Below are 18,972 nucleotides of genomic sequence, written 5' to 3' on the forward strand. Positions count from 1 at the left end.
TCTCCTCCTCCCTGGCCTGTGAGTGATTCAGTGTCCCAAACCTTAACTTTTTGTTACCACCTTCCTCCTCTTAATCTCCTTCATCTTCGACACCTCCTCCTCTATCACTACCATCTTCTCCTCCATCTGCCTGCCTCCTGGATCTCTCTCTCGTTTGCTTGTTTTCCCCCCTCCTCTTCCACTTCCCTCCCTCTCTTTCTTCTTGCCTTTTCCTCTCTTTCTCTTTTCTTTCTCTTTTTCCTCCTCTTTCCCTACACGTTGTTGTTGTTGTTAGAAAGGATTCTTGCACCCCCTGGTGCTCTTGCGTTTTGTGTGGTAGGAGAGGAGATTGTCTTCTTTCTCTCTCTCCCTCTGGTTGCTCATTATTCAGAGAGAGACACAGAGGGTGAGTGAGAGAGAGAGAGAGAGACGGATATCTCAGGTCATCTGCAGCTGCAGCAAACCAGTGAAGGAGAGAGAGAGGGAGAGGGAGAGAGAGAGAGGGGGGGAAAAGCAGGGAAAGATGGCGATCCTCCATTGCTGAGACCTGGCAAGGAGCACATGAGACTCACAAAACAACTTCCACAACAATAACAAGAAGAAGAGCTAGGCAGAGAGGAAGAGAGGAGGCAGCAGCAAGAGCAGCAGTGCCGGGACGCTCCTGTAAGTTCTTGCAATTAACACCCATCTCCGGTTTGGCATTGGAGAGATCATCTCTCGTGTGTGTAAATATATATATTTTTTGTTTGGTCTTTTCTGTCCTTTTTTCCTTTCCACCACCTTCCTCTGAAATCCATTCATTCGGTCAACGGAGGAAGGAGGAAGAAAAAAAGGAAGGAAAAAAAAGAGAAGAGGGGAGCGAGAGCGGGGTGTTTTGTTTGAGAGAGAAGTCTCTTGCATGGAGGAGGAGAAGAGGAGGAGGTGCTGGTGGTGGTGGTGGTGGGAGGAGGAGGAAGGCGGTTAATTAATTTTTTGTTGTTGCATTAAGGCGGGGGGGGGGGGAAGGATATGGGGAGATAAGTGAGATATCAGCCGAGCTTTCGGGGTGGGGGGTGCCCAAGACGAGATGTGTGTGTGCGTGGGGTCTGGATGGTGCTGTGCGTGTGGACTTGGATCAGAGACGGGAGAGACACGGAGGAGAGAAAAGCTCCGTGCTGGCACGACCCAGGCAATCGGGTGACCTCTTCCTTCTTTCCTTCCTTCCTTTCTTTCTTTCTCTTCTTCTTTCTTTCTCTTCTTTCTCTTCTTTCTTTCTTTCTTTCTTTCTTTCTTTCTTTCTTTCTTTCTTTCTTTCTTTCTTTCTTTCTTTCTTTCTTTCTTTCTTTCTTTCTTTCTTTCTTTCTTTCACCCTCTTCCTCTCTTTCTTCTCGTCCTCTCTTGCTGCCCTGCTCCTTGCCGCTGGTGAGCCTGGTCCCTCACCCCGGCGGTGGTGCCCCCAGCGCGGCTCTCCTAGAGTTGGGATGCGGGGGTCCCCGGCGGCGTCGGGGCTGGGGGGCTGGTGGTGCCAGCAGGAGGTTGCTTGGAGGAGGACAGCGTTCAGCTGGAGAGCAGGAGCCATTACACACGCTTGTGCTCTCCTTTGAGAGAAAGAGAGCGAGAAGGGAAGAAAGGAAGGGGAAGGAGCCCACTTCTTCTTGCTCAGTTCTCCAATGTCCCTACCTTTAAACCAGGCGAGGGAGAAGGTGCTTTCTTCCTTGCCCCTTTCTCAACCACCCGGAGCAGCTTTCTCCCTATCTCTCCCCCTCTTTCCCTTTCTTTATCTCCCTGTCCTCCATTTGCAAGCTGTCTGCTTTGGTTCCAGTCCAGGCTCCACAACACAAAGATTCTCCTCGCTCTCGCACACATGCATACACACACAGTCTACAGGCTCTTTATGTCTTCTGGAGTAACCTTCTTCTCGACCCCCCCGCACTCCTCTTAGCATTGTGGTTTCTATTCTCCACACAGAGAGATCCTCCTGGAGCTTCATGTAGTTGTGATCTGATAGGATTTCTCCCCCCCTCACCTCCCTCTTTTTTGGGAGAAAAAGGAAAAGTTTCATTCGTTTTTCTGGTGTTTGGAAGGAGAAAGACCTTCAAGTTTGAGTGCTTTCTGCTACTGCTTTTGTGTGTGTGTCTGTGGGGGTCTGTTTGTCTCATGAAGCTGCTTGCATGTCTAAGAGGAAGTGACTAGTTTGGCGGAGAGCTGTGATCTGAGTCAGGTAAGCCATGTCATGTTCTCTAGCTCCACCAGAAAATGGAGGAGAGAGAGAGTAGACAAAGCTGAGATGGGAAGTGCTCCTAACATAGTGGATGTCTCTCCATGTTTTGAAGCTTTGCTGGCAGTAGCTGGCTTAATCATGAATTTTCCCCCTAAGGTTTCTTCAGTTTTTCAACATACAACATTGTGATGGGTCTTCTCTCTGACTTCATGCTATCAGGAAATGAGGATTGGAGGAAATTGCTCAGATTCTCCTTCACACAGAGAAACACATCCTCAGGCTTTTTTGCTCTTATGCTATAATGCAAAGGTCACCTTTCTTGATATTTTTCTTTGGTTAAAGACCACAGAATTTAGGAGGTTGATCAGTTGGCCAAAGAAATAGTGTATATATGCGTATATTTATAGATTTTTGAAAGCATTTGGAGGTAAGTGCATGCAGCTTGGTGCTGCTCAGGTTCTTCCAGAGAACATAATGAAATGTCATTTTTTTTTCTAGGTGATGATGATGATGCCTGATTTGGGGGATTTTTAACATCTGATTTTCAAGAGCATTCCTTCTTTCAGATGTATTTTGAATTAAGATGGACTATATGTCCCCATTCACTACCTTGTATTAAAATGATACTGACAAGCATTTGTAGGTTTCTCAGAGCATCATAACATACATAATTTCTCTTGGAATAACGAAACAGTTTTCACACGTGTCTTTTTGGTGTCTTAAAATATTTTTTTTTCTGAAAACTTAATGGCAACATTCTTGTTATGATTTTAATGTCATTATGGAAACCTAATATCTTTAAAGTGAGATAGCAGTTGAACAGGTATTTCTGTGCTTTTTCTTAACCCACCTTTTAATCTGAAATAATTTTGAGTAGAATCAAACTGGTCCTCACTTTTTTCCCACCAACTTAAATTTGCACATCAGTTGCACAGTAGATGCAGTTTCTCAAAAAATTCAAACTACGTGCTGAAATGGATGAGGGGGATACCAGCATGCAATCCTACTGAACATTAAGGTATAGCTCCATAGAAAGGTATCAATAATGTTAATACATAGGTTAATCTGAAGAGTTTAAGAAGGAATGTGTTACATATGGGAGGTGTGACAGGATAGGGGACCAGTGAATCTGAATCAGAACAAGCTCCCAGATGTGCAAAAAGAATGGAAAGATTTGAGGATGGCCATGACTAGCCATTAACTTGGGATCCAGCTGCGGCAAGGTTAAAATCAATGCCCTTGTTTTATTTTTCGCTAGGGAAGAAATGGTTTAACATATAATCTAATATACTTGGAAAGGATATTGTTTTATCAACTGCATTTCTTAAGTTCTGGTTTCTGATATGTCACCAAATTACTGAGACACTGTGATTGTCTCCATCTTTCAGAAGTGGGCCATGAAATGTACCATTCAGGTATGTTCAGTCTTAGATTTTGACAATGTAAAGAGGGGTGTTAACTGGTTTTTGTTTGTTCGTTTTGTTTTGTTTTTCCTTGAGGTCATGTTCATTGATGGACTTTGCCATCTCTGCACAGGTCTAAATCGGCAGCCACTGAAGAAAGTGAAAAAGTCCCCACTGACCTTTGCTTGTTTTGGTCAGATCTTAAACATCCATCCCCTGTATAGGAAGACTGTATGTAGTCTTTTTAGGTATCTGCTTGGTATTTCATAGCTCAGAATTATGAATCTCTTACTTCTCGAGAGGTCAGCTCAGTGCTTGGACTACAATGTGCCCTACAGATACATTGCTTTTGAACATGGCATGTGCAATCCAAGAACAAGTTTGAGATTTAAGCTGAAGATCTTTATGGGAGGGTCTCTTAACCTCCTCCTGTGGTGACAGACAGCTTAGAAAACCTAATGTCATTGCAATAGTTTGAGTTGGAGTGAGAGTGATGTTATTTCTGTGGGGCATTTCTTCACTATGAGACTGAAATCCCTTTAGAGAACTCTATTCTTGTTGATGATGTTCCTTGCTGTAGTTCTGGCCAGACAAACTGAAATTCACCTTGCTGTTAAAATACCAGCTGAAGGACTTCTTTTATTTTTAAAAACAAACCAAAACTAATCTAAAAAAACCAAACCAAACCAACCAACCAACCAAACAAAACAAAAAAACCACCACACCCAAACCAGTGAGTTTTAAAGGAGCTCTATAAAGATAATCTTAAGTCATGAGACGGTGGTGACTAGCATGTTTCTTGTAATCAGGCACAAATTTCTTCATTCAGACAATGACTTTCAATTGCTCTTGGTTTGTGGGCACCCAGAACTTTTTCATGGTGAAAGCTCTAACATAAACTGCATTCATAGCCTATTCTTCAGAATATAGACTTGCTTTCCGTATTCACCTTTCTCAACCCCACTAGACATAGCCTATGGACCACTAGCTTTAAAAATGTTTAAACAATGATTTGTTTTCTGTATACATTTCAACTGGGTTTATAATGGATTACATTGTTGAGAAATTTTAAATGTCATGTTTAGGATTTCCTTCCATAGTTTAAAAAGAAATACTTCATTACAAAAGGAAAACTAAAAATATGTTGTGTATGCTCAGACTCTGAAGAATATGAGTACATAACTGGATGCTGGAAAAGGACAGTAGAACAACTGCAAGTAGAAATGGAGAAAAAAATTGTTATAAACTTCACTGAATTGAAATTATAACAAATTCTTTAGTGTTGTGAACTTTGACTTAGAGGAGGATTGACTTTTTTGAAGACGTGATTGATTGAAAAGAGAGTTGATAAGTAGATAAGTATTGGAGAAGAACTGTGTTCAACATAGATGTCTAGACATCTGGCAGATGTTACTCTGGGCCCCAAGGAATGAACAAGTTTAATTTTAGCCAGAAAGAAGAAATGGGAAGAACTGAAGTCTTACAATAGTACAACTTACAGTTTGAGGAAGGTTACTTCAGAAAAGCCCAAAGATGTCTCTTGAAATTTGAAACTCCGATAAACAAGTGTAAATGAGTTTTTCCTATTGAGTTTTCCTGTTATTCCAAACAATATATGTAGAGTTGCAATATAAATTGAGATTTATCCATTATGCTTTAACACTTTCTCTGTCTAGTATTTTGGATAATTTCTTAAATTGAGCAGAACACTGCTTTGTAGTAAGAAACTGCAGCAAAATGAGTTAAAACTGTGAAACTGGTTAATATCTCTGTAGTATTAATTAACATTGCCCTGTTATGAAGCTATCACTAAGCAAACTTAGGGATAAAACCTGTAGCATCAAAAAAAACCCCAGTGAAATACTGAAAAAAGTGACTTGAAGAAGCATACTGGTAGAGGAAGGAGATCCTGTTTTGACAGATCCGGAAAGGTCTACAGAGGCCAATAGGTCTTTGTGTGTCTTCATGTATTTTGTTTCCTTATTCTTTGTTATACTTCCAATCCATTGTAGTAGAAAAAATAATGTAAATGCTCTCTTCACAGATATTTCTCTATTTTGAAATTAAATAGTATATTTTGTGAACTTGTTCTAGATGAAAACAATCTGCTGCCAGTGCCAGAACTGTATGATTTGCTTAACTTGCATACTTGATCAGGATTTGATCAAGTGTGAACTTCTAATTGCTGGCTTCAGTAAAAATGTTGAACATTAGTCTAAATGCTTGCTTTTCAAACAGTTGCTTCCTTCTAGAGTACCAAATAATCAAGCAATCTGTCTGAAATGGTTTGTTTAATGGAAATCTTTCAGGTAGTGTTAAAATACAATATGGGCCCATAGGAGGTGAGTAGGAAGTCTGTGAAGCATTAATTGAGGAAAGGATGAGAAATGCCACCTTTTTAAAGAGTGAGAATAATTTTGAAGGAAAAAATTATGATGAGAATGAAGGCTGCTTAAACATCTGCTAACCTCTCAGAGAGAGGAACTCAAATTGTTTAATCAAGAGGTGCTGGAGAAGGTGGTGTGATGCAAGTCTTCAGCTGCTGGCAGAGACACAGTTAACATTGTAAATGGTTGAACTTCAGCATGGCACTTCTCCAAATGAGTTGACTGTTGAAAATAAAATGTTCCAGAAGAACTGGGAGAACAGGAAAGAAGTTAAAATAGCATGGTTTGTATGCCAGTGCTGAAAGACGAAAAGGGGGGAGGAAGGGAGATAGCTCAACTTATGATAATTATCTTCTTGGTTGTAGTGGAAAGGCTTTAGTAGAAGTTTCCACATGAGGGGACTAGATTTAATAAAATGCAGTCTTCATTTGTGTCCTGAGTTTTGGAAGTAGTAGTCTGCTTTCAGCTTGTGTTTGGGAAGTTGAACATATAGGTACATAAAAAGTATATGATACTGGTTTGGGTTTTGTTCCATTTTGGTTTTTTTGTCTTTAAGAACAATACCAAAGATCTAAAGTCTGCCCCTCATCTCTTGAGTTTTATGAAGCTGTGCCAGATGTTGCAGTACAAACAACTGTGAAGGCGTTTGAAAGAGGGGGTTTGAGAAGGGGAAAAGGGAGTCTTTATTTCTGATGTCTTATATTTGAAACACACAGTCTTATGTACAATTTCAATTATTTCTGTGTTCTCTTCATCTCTTCAGGAGTTGAAGATCTTGGAACAGTTGCTTTGTTCAGCTTGAGGCAGGATGTATTACTGCAGTAACTCAAAATACCCTTGCCTAGTCACTACTTGAAGGAGCTTTTCCTTAGGAAGTGGTTGAAAAAGAGCCACCCCTCACCATTGGTTGTGATTGCTTTGTAGCAATTTTTGAAACACTGGTTATCAGAACATCAGTCCCGTACCTAGCAACAGTGTTATTATGCCTTTTATTTCCCCTTGATCTAAAAGCCTCTTCACTTTTGCGTAATCTTTCTAATATAATGATGGACCTCCACGGCTGTTGTCTAGGGGGAATACAATAGGTTTTTAGCTTGGGCTAACAGTAGCTTTTCGGGTAGAAGATGGTAAGATCCCTCAAGAAAAACAATCAGTTTATGTTTATTTGGTAATTTAAAGAAGATGGAAATGAGACATCTCAGGATGTGCAGTCATTGTTCTTGAGTGGAGTCAAATGCAGTCACTTGAAAAATACACATTTATTAATGTCAGCATAAATAGCTGTAGGCACAGTATCAATGTAATGAGTGATTAAGATGGACTTACTAAGACCTTATTGGAGTAGCAGTCATGGCAAGGCCAGTGTGTTGAGGAAAAATATTTGTGAGAAAACACTTGATTCACTGAATTACTCCTGTTAGCTTTGAACTACTTAAATTAAGAATTCAGTTGTTGAAGTGTGTCACTTGTTACTTCATGGTGGAAGATAAAACAATCTAACTGGGATTATGCAGAAAATTGAAGAGTTGTTTCATGCCTTTGGGAGAAGCTAGGTGGTGTGCATTGTGTGCCTATATTTTTCCTTCTTTCAATGCCAGGAATATTCAATTAATAACTTGCTAGTGATTTAGATAATGGGTGGTCAGCAGCACTGGACACTGTATTTGCAGCACTTGTTACAGGTAGAGGCTCTATTCTGACCTCAACATTAAGTGAGATGTTCAGCGATGGCATTACTGTTGCTATTAAAAAGCTCTGGAAAGGGACCTGAGAACCCCAGCTGCCATCATGGTGAAGGAAGTCAGGCCTTCAAAGGATACAAGGATTAGAGTGTCAGAAAAAGTAAATGGTAGCATCAGCACAAGTAGAAAATAGGCAGAGCTATTCAGCAAACAGAAAAGTAGGCTAAGGCATGCCATAATTATGTGTAGTGGAAACTTGCTGCTAATAGAGCAATTGCGTGGGGTACAGAGGCAGGAGAATGATTTTTCAAGACAAAACAAAGCACACATTTCAGAGAATGATATAGGAAGACTGAGGATTCAGTGTGCTCGTGATAATGTGAAAGAAAATACTTTGTTTTGAAAGATGCTAAAAACAGAATCTTCTGATGTACATGTGGTCACTGTTTCCATGGCCTGGTAGGACAATAGGGGCTTCTTTGCACTGCCTTAATGAGCAAACTCTTCCTTCCCGCTTGTGGTTCTGAAGGTTCAAATACTGCTGCTTCAGGGTGGTATCAGTGGTTATGGAAAGAAGGCATCACAGGATATTCCTTTTGGGAAGAAGATGGGTCATACTGGATTGGATTGTTGTCATGCAAATGGGTTCAAGATACAATTGCTACCTATCACAGGACTCAGGCAAACACATTCCTCCTACACATTGTCCCTAGACCTCATTGCTGGCAAAGAGCAGAATGGGGGAATGTGACACACAGAACTGGTGCTCCAGCAGCCCATACTTTGGATTTTCTTCTTATTTATCATAGAAACAAGGTAGCTAAGGGAAGACTACATGTCCTGGAAGATTTTTGTCTATCATGAGTGTGACATGCAGGGTGGTGCATATACCTTCTAATGACTTTGACATGCTGAAGACTTCAATTTATTGTCTAGCTAGGAAAGGGGATCATTAATAAATGCCTATGGTTTGAAGGGATTGGTGAAGGTAGTTTATGTTGGTGGTAGCTGTTTAACACCTTCCTCCCTTCCTCCTTTTTTTTTTTTTTCTTTTTTTTTTGGTCTCTTTAGACACAGTGGGCACTCCAGTCCAGAGTAAACTTGTGAGGCAGCTTGAAGGAGTGCTGGTCTTGAGGTGAATGAAGTGACTTAGACGTGAGTGTTCATCTCTAGTTGAGCAAACTGCTTCTGGAGAGAACTTAGAAAAGCCCCCGAATATTTATTTATTTTAATTCAGACTTGGATTCTTCAGTTCCAGTCAGACTCAGCTATATTTGTGGGCATGTGGCACTTCATAATGTGTTTTAGGCCTCTGACCAAACACTATGGAGCCCAAAGAATTAATGTCCAGCCCTTGAAATCTTGCTCTTTTTTTTTTTTTAATTCCTTCAACCATCCATCCCTCTACCCAGTAAAATAGGCGTAATTAGGATTTTTAAAAGAATATTGGAAATTAAGACCTTGATGCTTGATTCTGTTGCTATGTATGTTGAAACAAACCAATACGTAGGTAATAAAATATCTCCTTTTGCAGTGTTTCAGATGTGTTGGTGCTTGTGGTGAGTATGGAAGAAGAGACTAACTTTATACACAGTATCCACTTAGTTTAGTTGGTAGTGCAGCCTCTGAAAGGCAATGGCCGTAAGGAGTAATCCTGTTTTCTTCTGTGTTGTGTGACAAGTGGTACTGTGAGAAAAATAAATAAATGTCAGTATGAACAAATTTGGAATGCTTTCTCTCCTTATTTGATTGGAAGCTCTGATCTTGCATTTCAGTTTTTCCCTTCCTTGTCTACATCTGGGTGGCTCTGGCTGCAGGATGTAGGACCTCCAGTAATGGTGGGCTCTGAAACTGTGCTTCTATCATGCTCAGCTAAATAACTTGACAAGTGTAAAAATGTTAACAAATTGGCTGATGGAAAATCGAGAGCACCCAGACAGCTCTCAGCTTGGTTAATTAGTTTCTTAACTGCTGAATTGTTCCTGCTCTCTCATATGGCTGTGCCTTTCAGCCCTACAAGAAAGGATTTGGGTTCCTGGCCAGGAGTGCATCCCAAAAGTTGGATTCATGTAACTTGAAGTCAGTATGGTTTGGTTCCTTTTGGTCTAAATGACCTTTTATCTTTGTTGGGGGAGGGCAATGGGGAGAAAGCATATCAGCTTTCAGCTATGTCAGGTCATATAGAGGTCAAGTTCTCTTGTCTGTGATCAAGCATGTGATGTAAAACAGCCAAGTGTGCGAGAGCACCAAGACCTGGGGAGAAGAGGACTTTATCAGACCTTATGGAGGTAAATATGATGGAAGGCCATGCTGTGAATCAGCATATATGATGGCTCTCAGGTCAAGGCTTGCAGGATTTGTGTATTTAACACTTCAGTGGTGCTGGCTCCTGGTGTGTTTCCACCCTGGTAGGTTGAGAAGAAGTTGTTGTTTCTCAAGAGCATGCAGATTTCTCCTGCCATGTTATACATGCATGTGTGAGACCTTCTGAAATCTCTGGCTCCAAGGGCATAACTGTATTACTCGCTGGAGCTGCTGAAAGAGTGAGTCAATATGTTTGGGTCTCCCAGCTGCATGAATAAATGAGTAAACCTGAATTATTTTTAAATTATCAGATTACGGAGGTGATAACATACTACAATGAATTTTCTATTCCACACCCTCTACAAATGTGCTGCTCTCCTTCCACTGTGGAGCAGGGGAGGAATTCAGGGTTTTCAGTTTGTTGTTGTCCCAAGGAACCACATAAAAATTGCTGAAGTCACACTCACAGAAAATGTCTTTCAGACCAAAAGCCTTGAATTGGGAGTTGTTTGGCAGGATGACAGACAGGTTGACCAAAGGTTGCATGTGGTGTGCTCTTGCAAAATGAACACGAAATGCTTGTTGCCCTCTATGGTTCTTCAGTGCGTCCACCAGTTCACCCATGTTACTTCAGTGGTGTACAGAAATATAATTTGCTTGCTGGTATTCTGGTCTTATCTCAGAAGATATTTATTTTAAGAATTCATGTCTACAGAGGTTTGTTAATACTGTACTGTAATATCAGATGGGCTGCTGAGACCTCAAAGGGGTGAGCAATCTATTTTTAGTGTGTTTGAAGGGTAGATGATGTTTCAGGTTGTGGAATGACTTTCTGGGGGGCCTGTCACCATACACTGAAGTTTTGTATGTCATGGCAGTGGAGACCAGTCATATGATGATGAGGTAGTAACTTAAATGGGACATGAAAAAATCCTGCTGTTTGGGGAAATTTTAAAGATAGATGGAGCTAAAATGCCACACAGTCTGTTCTCATGCTTGTTTCCTTGATGTGCTGAAGGCATCTAATCCTCTTTACAGGTGAAATAAGCAGCCTGCTTGATGAGCTGAAGGCAATGCCTGTTGATCTGTTGACATCCAGCTTGGAGGGTTATTCGTGTCTGAGTAAGAATTTTAGTAACAGGTGACCAAAAGACTGTTTTAGTTGCCAAAGTGGTGTGAAGAAGATGGTTTGTGATCTCCTTCCACATTAGAAGTTAGGAAGCTGAATAATAGCAGTGCTGCCCTATTTAAAAATATTTGGCACCACAGCCTGCAGAGATTTGGAGCTTTAGTTTGAGAAGACTGCCTCAGACTGCCTCAGTGTGCGTGCTGCAGTCTGAACAGTGAATCCAGCCTTGCTTTGGAAGCACTGCACGATAGTGGTAGCCATGAGGAACATTTAAATGATTTATTATGGTTAGATTTTATGTGGATTGGCTTCCTATTTTCATCAGAAGGCAGTAAAAATGAAACTTTTACAGGATTCTTCTTACATTGCCAAGATTTTGTTTTGTGTGTAGGCATCTGCACTTTAATTATTTATTTAATAAATCCTTGGTGCCTCTACTAGGAATATTAACAAAGGCTTTTTAATCGGTCAGACCTCAGCTATTATTGCATTTTCTTGTTACTGTAGTGCATTTGGCAGATAATAGAAGATGGAAGCTAAAGCCCTTATACTGTAAAAACTTATTCATGTGAATAGTTGCTGTGGACTGATTTTGAATTTGACTGTAGCTGCTCCTGTGAGTAAATATTTGAAGATTGAGTCCTTAGCTACATAGACTAATTCATGTGGAGTTTTCAGGGAGGCGTTTGGAAATTACACCTTGGATAGAAGATGCCCTTAGCTTTCAACAGCTACCACCTACATACATGAGATGTTAATTTGTGGTTGCATGTGAGGGCATGGTTGTAGCTGACTTGGAAGAGCCAGTGGGAGCTTATGCATTAGATGATTCTTTCACTTTCATTCATGTGTGCCGTTCCTTTCATTCTTACTCTTTGTATTTTGACAGGGGGAGCACGTATGTTATAAATACTCAAATTTGACTCCAATTAATGCTGGCATGTCCCTCAAATATGATCTCATATGAGTTCGTGTGTGTTATAGTGAGAACAGTCGTGTTGTGTGCTGCCTATAGATGATGTTCGTGCATTCTGGAGTGCCATCACTAACTGATGGTTTTGGAAGCCATGCTTTTTCACACTTTTCTTTTTGATTAAGAGATTGGTTTGAATCAATACTAATATGGTGATTGCCTGTTCGAGACAGAGGTGCTTTGGATCAGAGGAAACGTAACCTAGGCGCTTTTACAATGACAGGAGTGTGTACCTTTGCATATGTGTACGTAATACAAGTTGCTGCACATGTGGTTCATACTGCTCTGGTAGTTCATCTGGCAGAATATTTAAATATTTATTCCAAAAGACCTTGTTCTCTGCTGGTTTGAAGCTGCATTTCTAGTTATTTTTAGGTCCTTTTCACCTTAGCAACACTGTTGGAGATAAACCAGACACAAGTGCTGTAAACTGTCCCTGCATTTTGGTAGAAATTAATAAAATAAAGTTTAATGGTTTGATCCCAAGGGGAGAACAGACCATCTGGTTAACAGAAGGTTAGGCCAAGTAATAGAGCTCTGAGAGTGCCACAGACCAACCCAGAATATCTGGTAATGTGTCCAGTTTCTGCATGTATTAAGCATTGAAATGGTGCTTTCAGATCTGCAGAGCCAGCAGTTCTGTTACCACTGCTGTGACGCAGGAGATAATTCTGCTGGGCAAGCATCAGCATGGGGGTGGATCTACAGTACAGGATGTGTAATGTCAACATGAAGCATGGGAGCTGGCAGTAAGAAGGAAAGCAGCCATTTCATGCCAGTGCAGGAAGCCTAAATAGATATTTCCTCTCTGCATCTTGTCCTTTTATGCTGCTTTCATACTTAGTATTAAATGATTACCTTCTGCTTTGTCATCTGAAAACTTCAGCCCAGCAGGGTTTAATTTCTTTCTCTTTTTGAACTTTTTTTTTTTTTTTTTTTTTTTTTTTTAAGAAGAAGAAGTGAAGTGCACTCCAAAAGCATGTCTGATGGATTAAAAAAGGCACTGGGGGGAGGCTGAAGGGCTAAGCAGGTCTGGAGAAAAAGAACAGTTCTGTCATGTGAAAGTCCTGAGCTTCAGATGAAGTTTCATTGTAGATCCTAGCTTCAGTGCAGAGACGGTTTGTTCAAAAGCTGTAACCATTTGAGAACATTGTACTTCAGCTGTGAAATGCAGAAAGGTATGAAATACTGCAAGTGATAATGTGTAGACTTTGAAACTCTGTAATTACTAAGAAACTGTAGAAAGCTATTGTAATTGTTGCTGCTTTCTTTTTAGCAGGAATGTCCTACTAGAATTTATTTTTCCTATTTGGTTAAAGCTAATGGCAGATTACCGAAACACCATTTTTTTAAAGAGCCAAATACTGTTACATGGCTGCCTAAATCTGCAGAAAATTATTTTCTAAATAAGCTTGCTAGGCATTCTGTGGACTTAAAAATCTAATGATATGTCTTCTGTCAGCTCAGTCATAGACTGGTCAACTGGTTTGGGGTTTTATTTGTTGCTGGGTTTTTCCCCAATACACATTTGTAGATATCTTCCTGTGCCTGCAGCCTGGGAAGCTCTAGAATACCAGAACTTGCTTCCTGATGAGCATGGCAGAGTGGAACTTCATAATCAGAGCTCTCATGGTTTCTGTTGCCTGGTCAGCAGGATTGTCAAAGAATAATATTACAGCTTCCCTTGAATGAATCCTTGTTTTAGGTGCTGTTCTGTGGTAGCCCTGCAAAGGTATGACTTTCTTCATATGTTCCTAAGAACCAGAGTGGGAGTTGGGGAGTAGTCAACCCACAGGTATGTTTTCCCGGTTGCAGTTTGGTGATGGGAGGAGGGGTTGCATATAAAACATGTCTTGTGTTGTGAAGACTGACCGCTCTCTTCTGCAGTAACTGCATGCTTATGCAGCCTTCTTTGATCCATTTGCCTCATTCAGGAGATATTTTGATTGAAGCTATGGGAGCCTAGCATTTCTGCATAGGGCAGTTGCAAAGAAATGGCACTGAAGAATTATGTGAAACTTGAACACCATCTCTCAGGGCAGAAATTTTTCTTTGTTCCATAGATAACTCTATGTCATGGTAGCTGTTTCAGCATCAGAAGTATTAAGGATGCAAGCAAATCAAGAGACTTTCTCTAAGGTGTGGTTGTTCTGTTGTGTCCATGTAATTTCTCTTGCAGGTTTTATTTTTAGCAGCTGGTGATTTTGTGGTTTTTCAAGTGATGTTGAACACCAGTTTTTAGAACGCACTGGAGAATGTTCATCAGAAGTGTTTCTTCATACACAAATGAATACTACTACTTTTTGTCTGCACCTTTTCTCACAGAACATCTGTATACTGCAAAGAAAATACATTGTCTTTGACTTTTTCATACTGAAAATGGTGCTACTTTCCGAAGATAGTTTATTATAAATAACTACTAAGATGATAATCTCGCCACAGCATGCTTGGCAGTCTTCCACTGAGTTAGCCTATTTCAGCAAGGAGCTGTCGCTTAAGATACAAAGCAATCTGCAGGGACATATGATCACACACACTGACTATTTTCTCTGTCATCATGGATGCCTCATCATTTCTTGTGTCTGATAATTAGGAAGTGAAATTACCATCTAGCAGACCATCAGGATCTAGCACAAGAAAAATGGACTTGAGTTCCCATCTCATAAACATCAGGTTACAGAGAAGTTCTCAGTTATAGATGCACTAGTCAGAGAATACCCATTCGACACAGTTGTGGGGTTTCTTTGCTTGTTTTATTTTTGATGTCACAAGGATAGATGTAAACTACACAGGAAACTATTGATATATATATGTTTACAGCACACTTTCCTCTTAAAAATGGTGGAGAAACATAAGTCTATCACTGGCAGTGGTATAAAGAGGTGTTAGTTTTGTTCAGGTGAATAATGACTTCAAGATCTCTGAATGTTTTGTTTTTCAGAAATATTGTCCAAAACAAAGGCTATGATAAAGAGGTAAGAGGCTCTATCCATTTTTCTGAGGGTATTCAAAAACGAATATTAAATTAAATCCAGCTGGTCGCTGGTCACAAGTGGTGTTCCCCAGGGCTTAGTATTGGGGCAAGTTCTGTTTAATCTCTTTATCAATGATCTGGATGAAAAGATTGAGTGCACTCTCAGTAAGTCTGCAGATGACACCAAATTGGGTGGGAGTGTTGATCTTCTGGAGGGTAGGATGGCCATACAGAGGGATCTGGACTGGCTGGATCATTGGGCTGAGGCCAGTTGTATGAGGTTTAACAAGGCCAAGTGCCGGGTCATGCACTTGAGTCACAACAGCTCCAGGCAGCGCTACAGGCTCGGGGAAGAGTGGCTGGAAAGCTGCCTGGCAGAAAGGGATCTGGGGGTGTTGGTCAACAGCTGGCTGAACATGAGCCAGCAGTGTGCCCAGGTGGCCAAAAAGGCCAGCAGCATCCTGGCTTGTATCAGAAATAGTGCAGCCAGCAGGACTGGGGAAGTGATTGTGCCACTGTACTTGGCACTGGTGAGGCCCCACCTTGAACCCTGTGTTCAGTTTTGTGCCCCTCCCTACAGGAAAGACATTGAGGTGCTGGAGAGAGTTCAGAGGAGGGCAGTGAAGATGGTGAAGGGTCTGGAGCACGAGTCTTATGAGGAGTCTGGTTGAGGGAACTGGGGCTGTTTAGCCTGGAGAAAAGGAGGCTGAGGGGAGACCTTATCACTGTCTACAACTACCTGAAAGGAGGTTGTAGCATGGAGGGGGTTGGTCTCTTCTCCCAGATAACAAGTGATAGGATGAGAGGAAATGGCCTCAAGTTGCACCAGGGAAGGTTTAGATTGGATATTAGGAAAAATTTCTCCATGGAAAGGGTTGTCAAGCACTGGAACAGGCTGCCCAGGGAAGTGGTTGAGTCACCATCCCCGGAGGTCTTTAAAAGGCATATAGATGAGTTTCTTAGGGACATGGTTTAGTGCTGGAGTTAGGTTATGGTTGGACTCTATGATCTTGAGGGTCTCTTCTAACCAGAGTGATTCTGTGATTCTATGATTTTATATGTGCTTAATGTCAAGATTTGACTGTATTCACATAGCTGGATGGTATTTTTTTTGAGTTTGAAAAGTTGATACAGCTTTGTGGTACATGGCTGTTGAGTTATCACATTATTGCAAGAGTTATGTGATGGATATCACTGGCTGCTGTATCAAAATTATCTTCAAGTAGAGTACTGGCATGTGTTTGTGTTTTATTTGTTTAGAAACAATTTGATCAGGCCATCTCTACCGTTTTGTTAAGAGTATGATGCGAGTCAGAACTTTCTCTAACCTCCATGTTACTCAGGGACTCTGTTCCTTGCCACTTGATGCTTCTCAGAGTCCTAACAACTTCCATGTAAAGTGTGGGGTGCTCTATGGTTGCTTAAAAGTATGGAGTCGGATATGTAGTGGAAGCAATTGGTAAGACTTAGATGGAACAAATGAAGGCATCAACAATGTTGTTGGGATTTTTTGCTCCATGATTTGACAGATCATGTTAAATCCTGTAGGTATCTCAACAAGATCAAGGGGAAAATAGGACATGAAGAATTCAGTCAACACTGACTTGCAAGCCTTAATACCAATCCTTATTTTTGAACCTTGTAAGTGTTCGGAGTTGACTCTTAGCTGGGAAGTAATTTGCCGTCCTCTCAAAGGAAATCATGGAAGGAGGCAGAGAGATGGTAACTCTTACCTAGTGATGGTATCCTTCCCGACAAGCTATACAAAGGCAAATTGCTGTGTTTGCTGAAATTGTGGGAGTAGATTAATGATGGGATGGGGTCTGGTCACTGATAAGATGAAGAAATCATTGAAACTGGTTCCTGACTTTCAGTGATCTATGCATGATTGTGGAGTGTTCTTCATCTCTTAATATCTGACCTAGATGCCTTTACGCTTCAGGATGGCTGTTCAGAGTCTGTCCTGTCCAGAAGCTGCATAACTTGAGTGACCTTGTGGCTTTAAAAAAATCCAGTGGAACTGTTAGTTTCAAACTTACTGAAGGACACATTCTGAAGAGCTAGCTCATTAAGCAAGCTTTGAAGGGTGTGCTCTGCAGAGCAGCTTCCTGTTATTTCATTAATGGTTGACCTAGTTCTATTGCCATATGCCTCCTGGAACACATTCTAATATATTTGCTAAAGCAAGACTGGGATAATAGAAGGAAAGTCAAAGCCTTTATAAACCAGAAATCCTATAATGTTGTTGCATTTTGGAGGGTATCGTAGTTACTAAAAATGGCAATATCTGCATGGAACTGCAGTGATTCTGATTGCAAACTCAGGAGCGTTGATCCTGACCCATTTATGTATTTTTTTAAGACTGGTCTTGCACAAAAGGTTTGTGTCATTAATTCCTTGTCCTCCATAAGCGAAGCTGAAGCTAAGGCAGGAGGACCTTTCCCCCATGGTAGGTGTTCTTTTTATTGCAAACCATGGATTAGTGATTATTTTCTCTTTAAGTCCTGGCTAGAAGCCAGAAATGGGGATTCAAGTTTTACCTGGTACCAGAGATGGCACAGCATACATATTTAGGCAAAAATACAAGAAATTTGGAGGTAACAGGTAAAGTTCAGCTTCCAAGCTGAGTAAGTACTTTCTGACCTACTGGAGTTCTGAAGAACCAAAAGGCTGTGTTTTCTGGTTAATTTGATCTTCTGACCTAGGAAAACGAAGGGTGTGCGATAACAACTGTTTTCATGAGTAGCGTGCATTATGGTGGAACAGGGAGAAGCAAAAATTAAAGCCATGCTTTGTAACCTTTTGAGAGCTTGTGCCTCTATCAGTAGCTGTTGTGATTTATGATTCTTCAGTCAGTGTGGGAAGCTGAGCTGCTTACCAGACATACTGCTTTGAATATTCATATAACCTGGCAGTGGCTAACCTGTGTCTCTTCAGTCGCGGGTGCCTTGCAAGTAGTCCAGGTGTAAATTCTGGGCAAAGGTACATCATGACAGCAGTGGGGGTGGCAGGGGCCAGCCCAATTTGTCTGTGTGAGAAGAAGTAAGCTGTCAGGACTTGTAAAGGCAGCCGTTGCTGATCAGCATGGGGAGTGCCTAACCTGCAGAAGAGTGGTGAGATGTCCTGGGAGTCATAACCATCTTGTACTCCTGTAACTCCTTCAACTTGAGGCCCTTCATGTGCTTCTCACAACTCTGGGCTCGTTTGGTTAAGCTATGAATATTTTGGCTTATTTGGCTAGGATACATGTAATGACAGCATTACACAGTTTCCCCTTCTTCCTTAGTGCATAACATTGAATGATATTTTTGTATAACTCCTGGATCTGGGCGAAAACAAACTGCAACATTTTTAGTAGGACACAATGTGTTGCGTGAGCTGTAATCATATTGGTCATGAAAAAAATCTGCTCTGGGAACTGCCACAAGCACAGCTATTTGTGCAACCTGATCAGAACAAAGGATAATGCTTCTGCTGCAAGATCAGACAGATCTGACGCTCCAGCGGGCTGAGCAAATGAATGGAGGAAGTGGTCCGCCTCCTCTTATCCATTGTCTCAAAGATGCAGGCTCATAGAGAAGAAAGGGAGGTTGAATAGAGCTTCTGAAGGAATATGCTGCTTTGTGTTCTGTGGGAAGAGAGCAAGCAGGAGTTCTAGAAGTTCTCTGCACTGGCAGGCTGACAAGCTTGTAATAGGAAAGTGTGGCAATGGACTGCTGGTATTGAACAAGTACTTTCTCTTCTGTAGCCTGCCTAGAAAATCTTACCTGGTATTAGGAAGCTGATGGAATGTTCCAGGCTTGGAATATGGGACCAAGCCTGCCTTGAAGGAAGCTCCGTGGGTGCAGAAATCCAACTAATTCTGACCTGCTAGGAAAGAATGAATTAGGACTTCTGTACTTTAGCAAATTCGGAGCCTCTTCCCCTTCCTCTTCCCCTTC

At 41.2% G+C, this 18,972-nt stretch overlaps 1 protein-coding gene across 4 annotated transcripts in view; it reads left to right on the forward strand.

Annotated features, from left to right (window-relative positions):
- The first annotated feature begins 457 nt into the window (after nt 1–457).
- Nucleotides 458–18,972, forward strand: part of ZNF462 (zinc finger protein 462) — a 95,011-nt gene continuing 76,496 nt past the window's right edge. For 3 of the 4 annotated variants that reach the window (XM_065656718.1, XM_065656720.1, XM_065656721.1), the window contains exon 1: nt 458–642. The gene's annotated coding sequence lies outside the window, so the exon portion shown is untranslated. Of the gene's footprint in view, nt 643–9,918; nt 9,940–18,972 lie in introns of those variants that run through there. The other variant, XM_065656719.1, reaches the window with a different exon arrangement.

Source organism: Caloenas nicobarica, chromosome Z (assembly GCF_036013445.1).
Source record: "Caloenas nicobarica isolate bCalNic1 chromosome Z, bCalNic1.hap1, whole genome shotgun sequence".
NCBI classification, from domain to species: Eukaryota; Metazoa; Chordata; class Aves; order Columbiformes; family Columbidae; genus Caloenas; species Caloenas nicobarica.